The sequence below is a fragment of the Coloeus monedula genome (assembly GCF_965178545.1).
Source record: "Coloeus monedula genome assembly, chromosome: 5".
Classification (NCBI taxonomy): Eukaryota; Metazoa; Chordata; class Aves; order Passeriformes; family Corvidae; genus Coloeus; species Coloeus monedula.
Genome location: NC_138785.1, coordinates 37,871,063 through 37,885,544, shown reverse-complemented (window position 1 = coordinate 37,885,544; position 14,482 = coordinate 37,871,063). Strand labels below are relative to the sequence as shown.

General features: G+C 36.7%; 1 protein-coding gene across 1 annotated transcript in view; it reads right to left on the bottom strand.

Annotated features, from left to right (window-relative positions):
• The window catches only part of GALNTL6 (polypeptide N-acetylgalactosaminyltransferase like 6), a gene marked incomplete at both ends in the record, with an annotated part of 444,156 nt that overhangs the window by 224,746 nt on the left and 204,928 nt on the right, over positions 1–14,482 (bottom strand). The window lies entirely within an intron of this gene.

Here is a 14,482-nt window from a genome sequence, read left to right as displayed (position 1 = left end):
TCCCTCCTCAGCCGGAAAAGGCAGAGAAAACATAATGAAAAGCTCCTGGGTCAAGGTAACAACTGGGAGAAATCACTCACCAATTACTCTCATGAGCAAAACTCATTCAATTTTTAGAAATTAGCTTAATTTATTACCAAGCAAACCAGAGTAGGAAAATGAGAAAATAAAACCAAATCTTAAAACACCTTCCCCCAACTCCTCCCTTCCCAGATTCAACTTCAGTCCTGATTTTCTCTACCTCATCCTCCTACATGGCACAGGGAGACAGGGAATGGAGGCTGCACAATCAGCTTTGTCTCAGCCACTCACTCCTTCCTGCTCATGGGGAAGACTTCTCATACTCTTCCTTCCACCATTCCACTGTGTGGTCCCTCCCATGGGAGACGCTCCTCCACCAACCTCCCCCAAGGTGAGTCCTTCTCATAGACTTCAGTTCTTCAGAAACTGCTTCAGCATGGGTCCCTTCCATGGGATGGAGTCCTTTGGGAACAGATTGCACCAGTATGGGTCCCCCATGGGGTCACAAGTCCTGCCAGTAAACCTGCCCCAGTGTGGGTTCCTCTCTCCATGGGCCCTGACAGCACCATGCTCCAGCATGTGCTTCCCACTGTGTTACAGCACCCTTTGCCATTCCCCTGCTTTATGGTGGGGCTCCTTTTGGTGGATCTCTACTCCTCCATGACCTCCATGGGCTTCAGGGGCACAGCTGCCTCACCATGATCTGCACCACGGGCTGCAAGAGAATCTCACCTCTGGCACCTGGAGTACCTCCTGCCCTTCCTTCTTCCCTGACTTTGATGTTTGCAGAACTGTTTCTCCCACATATTCTCACTTCTCTTTTCTCTGGCTGAAATTGCTGTTGCAGTTACTTAAATCTGTTTTCCCAGGGGTGCTACCACCAGAATTGATGGGCTAAGCCTTGGCCAGTGGCATGTCCATCTTGGAAGTCAGCTGGCATGTCCATCTTGGAGCCAGCTGGCATGTCCATCTTGGAGCCAGCTGGCATTGGCTCTGTTGAACCTAGGGGAAACTTCTGGCAGCTTCTTCCCGAAAATACCCCTGTAGCTACTCCCACTACCAAAACCTTGCCACTCAAACCCAAATACAAACATGAAAGAAAACACCAAATGCCTGATTCATTAGTCTTCAGTAAAATTTCTTATGAAGTTGGCTAAAAGCAAGTGCTGAGACTGTTGAGCCTCAAGAAGGGACAGTTGAGGGGGAGCTTCATTAATGTCTGTCAGTATCTGAAGGGAGGGTGTCAGCGGATGGAGCCAGGCTTTGCTCAGTGGTGCTGAGCAATAGGACAAGAGGTAATGGGCAGAAACTGATGCACAGGAAGTTCCACCTGAATATGAGGAAGAACTTTACTGTGAGGGTGAGTGAGCACCGGAACAGATTGCCCAGGGAGGTTGTGGAGTCTCCCTCACTGGAATGGAGGGAGACTATTCAACAGCTGTCTGGATGCAATCCTGTGCCATGTGCTCTAGCATGACCCTGCTTGAGCAGGGAGGTTGGAACAGATGACCCACTGTGGTCCCATCCCATTCTGTGATTCTGTGAATTGTGTTGCTCAAAGCCTTAATGCGTTTCTTCACACAGTGCATTTCTGTAACTCATTTACAGGAGAGAACTGGCATGCCACAGAAGGGGCATGCTCATTTTAGCAACTTTAGAACAACTCATTCTCTCAAAAAATACACACATTAAACACCTTATTTTATACATTGACAAACCAAAAAAAGAGTAATTGAATTCAAGAACAATTTCCATAAAACGAATATTACTGTTTCCTTGTGTAATAATTCTAAAAGCAAAAGAGATAAATAGAAAATATATCTGACAGCAATCCACAAAGTTGGATTTGAACATTCAATAAGAATCTTTTTATGGCAAGATGCTCTTTGAACGATTCAGAAAGCATTAGATAATACTTTTCACAAAATGGCTTTGAATAAAACAGTCAATTAAATAACTGAGCATGCTACTGTCAGACAACCAACATTGCTCAAAGTTCTTGACTTGTTTTTCTGAAATATATCTCTGACTGTGAATAATGAATTTACTACATGGCTTATATTTATATCTAATACTTAAGTAATTCCATTTACACTCTGTATATACATATACTTCTAACAATATGTTAGAAATATTGTACCAACAACATGTATACACAACATGTATACACATGTATACATACTAATTAGAAAACTAGGATAACCATTTCATTCCAAACCTCCGTCCAGCTATCTAAAGCAGACAAGAAGAATTCTAGTATTAGTATTTGTGTATAAATATACTCAGAAAAACTGCTTTTACCTTTACAGCAGATGGGAACTTGCTTTTAGATGTGTGATTGATACCTGATTAATCATAGAATGTTTTGGGCTGGAAGCGACCTTAAAGATCATCCAGTTCCAACCCTCCTGCCATGGGCAGGGACACCTTCCAGTAGACCAGGTTGCTGTAAGCCCCATCTATCCTGGCCTTCAACACTTCCATAAATGGGGCATTCACAACTTTTGGGCAACCTGTTCCAGTGCCTCATCACCCTCACAGAAGGAATTCCTTCCCAAAAGAACGTCTAGCCCTACCCGCTTTCAGTTGAAAGCCATTCCCCTTTGTCCTATCACTACATGCCCAGGTAAAAAGTCCCTCTCCAACACTCTTGTATGCCTGTTTAGGTACTGGAAGGTTGCTCTAAGGTGTCTGCAGGGTCTTCCCTTCTACAGGCTGAACAACCCCTCTAAACCTGTCTTCATAAGAGAGGTGTTCCAGCCCTCTGATTCTACAGTGAGAAATTAAGAAAAATACAGCTGATTCATCTTAAAACACAACCTTATGCAGAGAGATAAAACTAGCAAGGCAGATGCACCCCAAATTTTAAAATAAATGCATCAGAATTATGTTTCTGATCTCGATTTTTTTCTGTCAATCATCCTTTTCTGCTATGATCCTCCTCTCTGTTTCCTGCAAAACAAATTCTCATTCCTGTCCCTCAGCTCCCTGCAGATTGTACTGATCAAGATCCCATCAATAGACATTTTTTCAATAATAATTTCACCATCATCTCTATTCTTTTTTTGCAGCTACTGAAACCTGGAATCATTCAGGTTCCCTGGGATTTGGTATCACATTCCATAGTTCTGAAGTGGTTTACAGCTTCAGGGACACTGTATTTTGGACAAAAATCTAGAAGAATCGAGAAAATCCGCTCCCCATGATGCTAAACACAGCCTGAGGGAGGAGATTGAAGACAGGAAACAGAAAAACTCTGTTTTTCTTCCACTACTTGTCTCTTATATACAAACAGGGATGTAACTCTGCTTGCAGGATTCTGCTACCTCTTTTGTATTTACCTCTTAACAACAAGAATGCATATGCATTTAAGCAGCTTTACAGAAACACTGCAAGGATGCATGACCAAAAACCCACATATGCATCTGCAGTACAACTTAAAATAGCAAGGTAGGCTAGACTGACACCTTAGAGTTAAAAATTATTTCATACCAAATAGTGTGCAGTTAAATCACTGTACCACCAACTTACCTCACAGCTCACGCTGCTGCTTCAGTAATGCGGGAGTGCCACACAAGTTACAATTTTCACACCACAGAGAAACCACTGTGAAGCAACCAGTATGTTGGAATAGAAGGTGATTCCATCCTGAAATAAAATATCATCTGCCTAAAGAAAAATTGTTTGGGGAATAAACTGAAAGTGAAATGACTATGCCACATCTTTTCAAACATTTCATGTATGGAATGCAGATCTTGGGGGTGAGGTGGGGAACAGGTGGGCTTGTTGGGGAGTCAACTGTTCTTGGGCACATGACAGGATCCTTTTTTTTTTTTTTTTACCTAAAGCATGTTGCTAAAATTCTACTCAGTATATGCCAGCTTAATTAGACAGTCTAAAAGTGATACAAGCAACTTAATCACAGATACTTTTTCTGTCAACATAATTGATTTATACTAGGACAAGCTCATCCCTTCTACTACATGAACTCTAAAAGTACCCAAGGACAAACAAAGCCCACTACAGCACAGCAAAATGCAAGTGATTGCACATATAAAAAAAAAAGATGACACCATGACCAACAAGTGTGCTAGAATAGTTTATCATTTAATAATGGCATATACTTCCCAGATTTTCAGACTTCTTTGAAGTGCTCCCAAACTCTACCCCATTGAAATAAAGGAAATTTGCTTTAAGTTGAATTTTTATAAATATTATTTCACTGTCATTCATAAGGTCCATAACACACTGACTAGATGCACATATTGGAATTTGGCCCATAGTACACTTCAATGCTGTATTCATGTATTATTACAGTTTGTAGCACAAAGCTTGCTTCTTATCATTAATATCAAACTCCCAATACAAAACCACAAGAATAAGGTTTGCAGATAAGAAGCAAGCACTTCACCTAGTGTTTACAAACACATTCAAGAACTGCAATAGCTTTAGATTCAAATGTAGCATGGATTAATTTCATTTTTTCCATTCATTAGGATAATCTGTCATTGCTTTCTAGAGTTAAAAGCTGCAACAAGTACATCACTCAAGAACAAGACTAACATCTGTTCTGTATTGCTTTCTAGTGTTAAAGGATACTGTCTTCAATGATATTACATTTGCTTGTACATAGAACATCTTTCTTCACACCAGGAACTGCTTTATGCAAGCCTATGGCAGTAAGACCTTTGAACAAATTTTTTTCAAATTCTCCTCAATGAATCAGTTATACTTGAAACATGTTTTAAAGCATCATCACTGTCCACTAGAACATTTTTATATATGTTTATAACATTTTAAAATGTATAACATTTTTAAAAAGAAACTTTGTAAAGTTAGAATATTTACAAACATGAGCAGATTTCCTTGTTGACTAGAAATAGAGTACCACAAATAACAATTAAACTGTGTCTCTTCTGTGATTAAATGAGGCAGGAATGGAGTAAGACAGCAAACTCATGCCTATCCTGCTAAATCTAATGGAGTAAGTTTGCTATTTTGATAGCTGTGCATAAACAGCACCTTTTACAAAGACTGTTAACTCTTTTTTCTAAATTCAGTATTATGCCCTTCAAATGAAGGGAAAAAAGAGACCTTAGGCAGACATTTGCTGAGATTTCTACCTATTAAAGAATTATTAGGTCCCTAGTAAAAAAAATAAAGATAGGAAATATTGTAGAAAAATATCCTGATGTAACAGCAGGAGAAGTTAGATTACATATGTTAGAAAACCAGAACAAACAACAACAAAATCTGCCCAACTCCCACCCCTCCACCTTTCTGACAATAGCAACACTCACTCAAGATTTGAAAGCCAGAAATCAGCACAGACTGGAAAGTCTTCATCCCCGAATGCCATGCACGTGTTTGCAGTACATTTTACCAGTGTGGTAAGAAGGGTTTTCTATACCACATAAAAGCAAAATCCCCAGCAATCGCTTGTTCTAAATGGTTAGAATTTTCCATATTGTGTAGTGCATTCTGCTTTCATGACACTCTCTCATTGTTATCCTAATGCGTATTTCTTGAATTTGTGGGGAGGGCAGTTATGGGGATTCCTACAGAGGGTGAACAAAGGTTGCTAGGTCACTGACCATAAATGAAATCAATGTGTTTGTTTGCCTCTCTGTGCTGTGTCTCTCAATTATGCAGCAGCCCTGCAAACCTGCAAAAACCAACGTGTGTACTCACTCTCATAATGCATAAACATACAACTGGATAAAAAGGGGAAAAAGAAAACCACCACCTCAAGTAAAATGAGTTCATACCTGTAACTTGGGAAGGCAGAGAAGAATGCTAAAAGCTCTTTGCATGTACCAAATCATCTTGCTTCTGGCACTCTTCTTTATCAAAATTTTCCACTGCATATGGAACTTCTTCTAATTTAGAAAACATGGTTTGACCCAGTCCTATTAAAATGAATCCTTTATAATTGCTCCATACAAGTTATTAATGCTTTGTTCACAAATCAGTAGCATTTAAAAAACAAACTGCGCATGACAGAGCCATTAAAGCTTTCAGCCATTTATAAGCTTCATAAAATTGCCCATCTGTCTGAAAGACGCATGAGCTCAGTTTGGGAAATCAGCACACACAGAAGAGCCCCCAAAGTTGACTGAACGTCTGGATAGCGATTTCTGAGAGCAACAACATTCCCTTTCAAGTTAATCGAAATTATGATTGCATTTTTGTCCAAGAAGATTTGTAACCAGACAATTCCATATGTCACAAATTCTTCCTGTGAGACACTGAAAAGCAACGAACAAACACGCATAAGTACACTTTTGATTTTCAACTGCACAAAACAAAAATCTGCATAAACATATACAACACTAAACAAAGAGATGTTTTTGGAAACAGGGCCTTCATTTATTCAGAATGAATAAATAAAATAAATAAAAATGATGGTGGAACTGCTTGCCATTATCCAGGAAAGAAGCATCAGAAACAAATGCTGTCAAATTATGTACTGGGTTATCTCAAAAGAAAAGCATCAAGATTAAATTAATATAGATTAATTTCAACTCTCAATACTCTACGAAAATATTCTGTAGGCTTTTATTCACTTACTTTCACAGAAATAGAATATACCAGAACTTTAATGGAAATTATTTACTGTTTTACTCCATCAGTGAAACAAGGTCAGAACACCTATTAGAACTCTTTAAACATGTCTGATTTTGTCAGGGTTACCAAAAATAAAAGGGCAGGACAAACCTTTGTTCTTCATGTATAAAGCTTTGAAGGCATTCATTTGCTAACCTCATTACAGGATTTTTCTTCTTTCTTTAGGATGTGTTAAGATTTAAAAACTAAACACTCACTAGCAATTCTACATATAAGAATCAGTCTAGAAAAGACAAAGGCATGTAGTTTGGGGGGGAAAAAAAAGGCCTTAGGTTAGCAACCAAATCAATGTTCTCCCACTCATCTCCCAGGGAAACAATTAGATAGTATTGATACCCCATATCTGACTGTAAGGACTTTTACAGACCTTTTAGTAAAACACAGTGTTTTACTACCAGAATTCTGGGTTTAAAATTCTCTTATGAGTCACAATCATAATTTCCTGCTTTGATAATTTCACAGCTTTCCTTATACCACCCACATTTTTTCCCCCCCTCTTACTTTATGTGAAGTATCAGAGAAGGAACAGGAAAATAAGGTTCACCCATGATTTGCAAACAGGAAAAAAGGACAAAACAAAACACATTTATAATACAGTAAAACGCGGTAAAAGATTTTCTAAAATTTTATTTTCTCTAAGATGCATAAAATGTAACTATGGACAATACTATTGCTTGGTGATTACAAGCTTACTTGAAAGTCTACATTCAAAAAAGGTGAAGTATATTTTTAAAGTCTACTTAGGTGAACTCAAATATTGCAATTAAGGCAACCTTGACTGTAACAAAGCACCATTTTTGGAAAGATTACTGGGATGTCAATTCAAAAGCTTTATTACACTTTATTACACTTTATTAAACTGCAATGAACTTAGCAACTTTCAGGTTTCAATCTCTTTTTGTGTACAATGAGAAGATAATGAGTTATTTAAAGATAACATTGAAACAATACCCATGCATGAAAAGGATCATGAATAAATTTCAATTTTAAATTAAAGGAAATTTTCTAAATAACAGGCAACTAATATTTGGCAAGAATACTTTCTGTTGATACTATGGCAAAACCTAGTTGACAAACTTATGAAAAACAATACTTTAGAAGATCTCAGGCCTGTTCTCCTCATTCCTAATAACAAAGAACCACCCAGAACAGAACATTTGATCAGTTTGGATCTGACCAGATGGAATGTTTGCAAAAAGTCCCAAGCAACAGACTTCAGCTTCCATCCTAGATCACCGGTCTGCAGGTTTTAATTGTGAATATTCAGGGGACATATCATTCGAAGACGTAAAAATTAGTTACCATCTCCATTACACTACTCAGTGAAGTTGTGGAAGTAATACATTTAGAATCCTAGTTAAGAATTGCATAATGCAAATATGACAAAAAAAATTCTCAAAGCTTATAAAAGAAAATAAAAAGTTTAAAAGAAACTTAGAAAAAAGAAATGTAGGGAAATGAGGTATAAAAAAACATATTTTCAAATTTTTCAGAAACTAATGTGCATCTTTTCCATAGTTCATTAACTGAAGCTGAAGAAGATAATTGTGAGATAATTGTTCAAGTCTCTTGTCAAGTTGTTTAGTCTATTACTGCAATGTATTAATGCTTTTTCAAGGGGAAAGTAAACAGCTGATGTTTCAGAGAAAAGCCGATGTAGAAACCAATGTTTATGCAGATTTAAAAATTTTCCTTTCTGTTTGCAAGATCAAACTTGAGTATTCCACATGAGTAATTTAAATTGAATTATGGCTGAAATTAAATTATTTTAAACCCTAAGGAAATGTAAATCAAAGCTGAGATGCACAGTAGAAAATTTGCCACATGAATAAATGTGCTTCCAGTATTTCAAGATTACGCAGTGACTACACTGTTTTAAACTAAGACTTCAGGTATCTCACAAACCATACTCAATACAAGCATAGCATAACAGTTTCAGAAGCTGACACCCAGAGAATACAATCTTGCTAAGTACAGGCTGCTCACTGGTTCCCATCTCAAAAATTCCTCGCATGTTCACAGACCAAAGGGATGCAGTGTGTAGGCACAATGCACACCCATCAAACAGTCCATAGGGTGGGCAGCTAAAGATAGACTGACCAATATAGAGCTTGTGGAAACAAAAACTCTGTATTCTGACTCCACAAGTACTCAAAAGTGAAATTACTTATCTATTATAATCAATTTGATCAACTATGTGAAAAATAAAAATTTGTTTGTATACTAACGTTTTGTCACTGGAGTTTTCATTTTTACAGCCAAGTTGTATTTGAATTCCCTGTATACATTAGGATGTGGGTATAATCCTAAATTTATCCCACAACAGACACATTCTCAATTAATTCTGTCTAGGTAAAGTGTAAAACTTCAATTGTTTGAAGTTCTTCCCACCTCTCGTCTCTCTCACAACATGACAATACTTTTACGCCAGCAAATGAAATGCATTTTGAGATGAGGTACAGTTGCCTTCAAAATGACCATTATTCTTCTGAGCTGAACACTCACCAGCCTCAGGACAACCCTTTCTTTTCCCACTGGTAAAGCCGTTCTGTCAAATCAAAATGCCTTCAGTAATGAAACTGCTACATCAAGAAGCTAAATGTAAAATCTTGTACTCCATAATTTCAGAAGAAAAACTCCACAACAGAATTTATAATGTTAAACAATCAAAATTGGGAATGTACAGTGAAGAACAGAAAACTTGGTATTACAGATTCAAATCAGTTTATTCCAACCTAAGCACAGATCTTTTAAGTTGTACTTGTTACAGTGATAGTATTTTTTTATGACCAGAAGCAAGTCCCAAGTTTCATGAAATTCAAATCACTGAGTGCACTGTAGAGGAAATGAATGAGGCATTTTATAGCTCAATATCACAAGTATAAAAATGTAAATACTGCATTTAGTTAGATCTCTAGTCAATATAGACATCTTGAAACTGAATTTGTTTCATTTTCTATTTGACCTTTTCCTTTTTTTTTTCTTTTAAATCTCTTTAAAAATCAGACTGACCTTCAGATAGGGTTAAAAGTTAAGATTTTTTTTTCCTGAGTATTACACATGATATAGTAATATGTCAATATTAAGGTCAACATTACTTGAAAACTTTGCTGTATTTAACTCTGCTCCTATAAAGTTTTGCTTATGCTACCAGTGATATGTACAGTGCAATTCAAGTTGCTGGGGTCACTCTGGGTTCCAGGATGCTACATTAAGCAAGTGTGAAGCCACTGCAAATTCTTTAGTAAGCAGAAAACATCTCTTTACCTTTGTATAATTACTTGTCTGCAGCAACAGGCTTCCCAGCTGGTAAGGCTGTGTGTTTCAGGTATAGCTATTCATCTATAAACCTAATAGATTTATATGTGGATTCATCCTTACTTTCTTGCCAATAAGGCCTTACATGAGCTATGCCTAACAGGAATTTTTGGAGATATGAGCTTTCATCATACTGAGAGTTTCTGTCTATAGCAGAGGTTTCCTACGACAAGACATTTATACAATACAATTCCACTTTCATTTAATCAGAAAGTTGTATCTAGCCATGATCTGAAGCCAAGCATCGATACACTTGAATCTCAATTATGTTACATAAACTGTCTAGAAACAAAATACAGGTAAGTTCAACTTCATGCAACAGCATGTATTCCTTCAGTGGAAAGTGGTGCAATCTGATAGTGTGATAGAGTTGCTCTGCTTTTAGCACAAACTCTCTTCCCTTATTCTTCCATTACTGTATAATATGACCAGTGTAGTTTACAGAACTACAGTTTAAAAAGCACCCCAGTCATACATCAGGTCTTCTTCCACGTTCACAGGAAAAAAGCACATTACTGGCACTGAAGTTCACCAACCAACTAAAGCTCTGATGAAGTAGTTACAGGTTGCTTTTGCACTCTGACTTCCATGTTATTAATCTGGGCTATTCAGAGGTCTGACACAAACCATATGGTACCTGATAGGGGACACTATGATACTCTCAAATGAGTAGTGGCCCAGAAAACAGACCTAAGCAAGGGGACAGATACCAGAGAACATAATAGACAGAAAAATGAGAAGGGACTGGCTCATCAACATGAAGGAAAATTTCCTAGTTTGTCATTTTCTACAAAAAAACCCCCCCAGTTCATTGCCAGTGACAGGAACTACTTGAAGAAGAAGCTGCTGGCTACTAAGTTTTCATTTTTTTTTTTCCCTTGGCAAATCTGAGGGTTTTTTTCAAACTAAAATACTGCCAAATAATTGTTATTGCTAATAAATTTGTTGGCTGTGGCACTGTTTATTTTTTCTTCTAATAGGTGCTGTACCAGTTCAAGAACTACAGGGTAATGTCAGAATGCTTGGTAAGTCATGGGCATATACTGTGTTAGTAACAGTTTAGAGATCTGACTATGCTAATAAAGTAATTAAAACACCAAAAGAAATAAAGGTTGATGTACAAATATATCAAATACTGGCAACCTACATGAACTGTTTAACTAATGAATTATGCAAATCTATGTTTCCCCAAAGTTTTAAAACATTAATTATAGTTATTATTCTTCTGTAAATGCAAGCTGTTCCATAACTGAACCAATGAAAATTTGCTGTCTTTTTCAATTTCCCCTTTCCTTTAAAACTGTTGCCCACATTCTGCTTCTTGCCCCTTTTCAGGGATCTGCTGACAGACTAACTTCAGAGCAAGCTAGGTCAAGAAGAAACACCCTATCTCTAAAGTAAAACCTTATTCCCAATCCTCCCCACCTTCCATTTCAAACAACCCTCACACAAACACCAAAACTCTCCCAGAAAAAAAAGTCACTTTCCACAAGGCTCATTTTCCCAGAAACCAGGGTCACAAAACCAGAGCTGCACACAAAGCCACTGCAGATACCTGACACAGACGTGTTGGTATCTCCAATATAAAGGTTCACTTTCCATGACACTGAAGCTGACGGGTCTTTGAGTTTGAAATACAGAGCTTACATGAATCAGGTACTGGATTTGCAATCCCAAATCCATCACAAATCAGAAATACTTTGCATGCTTTAGTACGCAAAAATATGTACATCATTAAATTGCACCCTTATTGTATCCGCGGCTTTCTAAGGCAAACTAAATAGAAGTCTATTATTTGCCTCTCCTTTACAGAGCTTGTTAAATGACAATGTATTTATTCTACATGTATTAGAGCACCTATGAACTCTAGATTCAGTCCCCTTTCATCTCACCAGTACACCAACATTCGTCCATTTGTGTTTACAATATAAATCAAAGCTCTTATTTTTGTTGAAATGGAGTTCCACTAAATCAGACATTTTTCTCCAACCCATTGCTTCACCATTTTTAAATATAAGCACTCTCTATAAGTTATATGAATAAAGAAATCTTGCAACTCTGTGTACCTATTCTTAAATCGACATTTCTTTCTGTCACAGATGACTTCTAATATTCACGTAGTCTTTTATACTAAATCTGTCCATAACCAAATATTGCATTTCCAAGTTTCATAACATTTGCTTACCTCCCTCTTTATACCAAGCCTTTAGTCTGCATTATATTGCTATTTAAAGATGTGAAGCTGTCCTTTTACTTTTATAACATCTAAATGTCGTAATTTATTCTGAATATTATGCATGAACTATCTAAAGGTTTTGGTCATAAAAGCCAAAGGAGTGAATATGAATAAAATGAAGGCATACAAGTAATTCTGCAGGCAAACCAGCAAACTCTTGGTATCTAGCTGTTCATTAAAACATTTTCATCGTTTGTTATCAAAAGTTTTTTCAGTGTATTTCAGTATTTATGTTTGCATTAGTTAAAAACACAATATAGTCTCAGTTAAATAAAGTTTAGAGGATCACAAATACATGAATTAAACCAACTTCAAGTGTACCAAAATGATTCAACTAACCTAAAAGTCAATGTTACTGAATTCAGAGTAGAGACTGCAGCAGATTTTTCTTGTGTGTTCTCTCTTCTTAGAACATACAGTGCCAAATATGCTCAAGTTCAAAACCGGCAACCATTCACAAGCCCATTTCTGATCTTTATTTTAATAACATTGATAAACAGAAGCGAATCATTCTACTGGCACTGCACTTCCAGGCCCAGCTTAATCATACAAGTTTGCTTTGTAAATTTCTTTCAGTTTTTCAAACATACATTAAACACTTTTGTAAAACATTTCTATGCTATATGAACCACTTCCAGCTGAAAACTGTTTCACTGAAAAGTCAGATAGCATTATATAACTGCAAATGAAGCAGACTCTGGAGATTTGTATAGTGTTATAGCAATTAATATTACTTCCAGCAACCAGCAGAAACTAAGAGCATGCAAGAAAGAGAACAGCCTGTTTACCAGCATCAACTCTTTTTCTAATAACCTGGAAGTAGATAAGCTTTACAAAACACTAACATATTTAAAAATGTATCAACAACAGCAACTATGATCTTAATTTAAAAAATGCTACAGTATTACCATATTGAGCAAGCATAGCCACAATAGCTGCTATTTCAGAAAAAAGCCCAAAACCAACCAACCAAACAAAAAAAAAAAAAACCCCAACAGAAAAAGAAAGAAAAAAACTTCTTTACTTGTCAGATACCTCATAAAACCAACTTACAGACTTCCCCATGAGTTGTTTACTGCTAGGAAATTGTTAGCCTGCAGAAACAGCCTGGTTGTGCTGTTTTACAGGTCTGGTTTCAAAAACTCTCATCTGTGGTCTAGATTTCATAAACACAGAATAGTCAGAACTGTATTCACTTTACAATTCCACTTAAATTGCATTACAGATCAAGAGGCAGTTCATCAAAGGACATATTGCAAGTAAACCAGCAGATATGAGAGGGCAAGATAGATGTGTGCAGCATTTATCTTTCTAAACCCTGAGATATCAAGCTAAAAAAAGATCTTACAAAAATGATTCTGCTACTGCAGCGCTCCACTAATATTTCTCTCACTCACCCAGGGGCTTCTTATAACAGCAGGTCAGAAATCTATTCCTCTAAGTTGCTAGCTGAGATAAAGGTTTTAAGCAAAACATTAGCAAAGGGTACAATTCTCTCTTTTACTGTCTATTAATCTACTGAGAACAAAGCTCACATACACACCAGAAACTGATGTTTCAACAGAAACAGAACACCTATCCCCCAAAACACCAAAGTCAAAGGTTTTCATGCTTAAACTTTTAAGACATACACTGAAATTTAAAAAAAAAAACCCCTCTTTCCCAGTTCCATATCCTTATCATGGAGGAATTTTACCTAAAGAACTGTTAAAATTCATTTAGGGAACTTGAGGCATTCATTTTTTGTGCTGCATTCAAGAAGTAATGGTAGCATATGACATTAAGTGAATAAAGTTTTCTTAATTTTACTATATATATAAATTATGTAAACTTTGATCAACTATTCTAAAGCATTTTTTTCCACATTCTATTCAAAAGAGCCTCATTTCTCTGTATGGTTATTTTATACTAGTATGTGAATCTGCCTAGCTCAGTAAAATTCCAGGATCAAAAGCTAATTCGTTGGATCCAACATGGTCAAAGTTGATATATTTTTCAGAGCAAAAGAGAAACGTAGGGAAAAGATGAGGAAATATTAAAATTTGCAGTATTTCAGTAACAGCCTTCAAAACACAACATTAAGAAGGGTTAATGAACAGTTCACAGTCTCTCTTCCCTTTGACACAAATTTCAGTATTCACGCCAAGCAAAACGAAAGCCTCTTATAAATGTTTATTCCTGCTAACAATCAAACAGCACATCAAGGCAAGCAGTCCAGGTCTCCCGCTTTTGCTCCCTGTATGGACCACACTGCATTGTAAGTTTCAAGTTAAAACAAAA